The following is a 1,768-nucleotide window of genomic DNA, read 5'->3' as shown; positions in this document are numbered from 1 at the left end:
TCCATCTATCCATCTATCCATCTATCCATCTAGCTAGCTAGCTAGCTGGCCAGCCTTGATCGCAAAACACTTTTATGTTTTGTATTTTTACAGTCAGCGAATGCACCTTAGATATGCTATGTCACACAGCGTTGCTCAGCTGGGAAGTTCCTTTTCTGTCATTTCACTCAGTACAACACACAGTTGTATATGGGACATGCGCGCCTGGCTGAAGCCACCTCTAATCACGTCTTTAGACCGGTGATGTGGTGACGTTGAACGTCTGGTGACAGGCTCCGCCTTCACCCTATAAGTTCGGAGTCACCAGCGTCATTACACTGTTCTATCGCCCTTCACCTCGTGATAGTCACCTCTAAACCTGAGCTCACATAGCTGCTGCTAGTTAGCCCAGCTTCTAAGATTCTCATGCTAGCTTTACTGGTGCTAACCGCGTTACCCGCTGGTTCATGTGTCTGCCTCTCGACGCTACTTAAGTGACCTTTATTTTCTGCTGAAAATCTGTTTTGTGGTTCACGATGAGCACAAAACCACCTCCGAAGAAGCCGAAGTCTTCTGTTCGCCCCTGTCTTGAAGGGTGCGGCTTTAAGCTTCATGAGAAGGACCAGCATGAGGCCTACCCGGCCTGCCTAGGAATCATTCACGCTCGACGGGCGCTTGTGGAGCCCGAGTCCTGCCGGGCCTGTGCTGGACTTTCGTGTCCGACACTGGAGAGGAGAGTGAAATTCCTGGAGAAAATGCTGGGGGAAACTGCTGTTTTCCGACGAGACCCGCTGCTCTCCAAATCTAGCTACAGTGTAGCCTACCATCATCAGTGTGTGAAGGAATTATGCATGTAAATTGTAAAGCATCTAGAAAAGCGCTGTATAAGACCAATGCCATATGTCTTAAGGCAGATTTATACTTCCATTCTCGGGTCTCGCTCTCAGTTTTGTGTGACAAAAAGTGTGTAACTTTGGTGTGTTATCTCCTGCTGACACCCCGTCTTGTCCATTGCCCACAGTCAAAACGTTGATGCAGTTTGCATTGTCTGATTAGTCAGATCTTTGTGTGCGTGTTTATTTAAGCAGAGCAGCTCATCCCTCTGCTCGTCATTTTGCTGAAAATGGTTGTTAAATTGGCAAGATAGAACGTGCAACCAACATTTGTGTCTTCTTTCAATCTCCACAGTAACAAACACAAGCCTCTCTTCAAATGTCTGATACATCATCGATTGAAAAAAACAACAACCAACTATTTATCCTTCTGCTACTGTTGTTGTGTATGCTTATGTTCAACATATGCTGCACTGGGAGTGGTGCTTTACTCCTTCCGTCTTCTATGTTAGTATTAGGGGTGGGAATCTTTTACTATCTCACGATACRATTAGATTCTGATTTTTGGGGCCCCTATTAGATTCAAAATCGATTTTTCATTCAAAACTGATAATGTGAGACYGTTTGTCGAGTTCCCAAAGTGCTTCATCATGTCAAACTCAGACTCATTCAGTAAAAAACAAAATGAGCTCAAATCTTAACATTTAATGAAGACGGGGGTCAGTTGAAGCTCTCTTTCCTCCAGTTCTGTAGTTTCTTCTTTGTTTTGTTGCTTTTTGCACATTCATATGTTCCAGAAACATCTGTGTGATGACGTCTGGATGTCCCATGTAGTTACAACATGGAGGCTAACAGCTGTTGGATTTGCTTTTTTTTTAAATTGATTTTGTGACGTTTTAAATAAATTCTGAATCTTTGTAAATGAGAATCACGATTCTGATGTGAATTGATTTTTT

General features: G+C 43.5%; 1 protein-coding gene across 1 annotated transcript in view; it reads left to right on the top strand.

The window, feature by feature from the left end:
* atrn (attractin) overlaps positions 1 to 1,768 on the top strand; it is a 151,332-nt gene that overhangs the window by 23,092 nt on the left and 126,472 nt on the right. The window lies entirely within an intron of this gene.

Source organism: Austrofundulus limnaeus, unplaced genomic scaffold (genome assembly GCF_001266775.1).
Source record: "Austrofundulus limnaeus strain Quisiro unplaced genomic scaffold, Austrofundulus_limnaeus-1.0 Scaffold160, whole genome shotgun sequence".
Lineage (NCBI taxonomy): Eukaryota > Metazoa > Chordata > Actinopteri > Cyprinodontiformes > Rivulidae > Austrofundulus > Austrofundulus limnaeus.
This window is presented reverse-complemented; position numbering and strand designations above follow the sequence as displayed.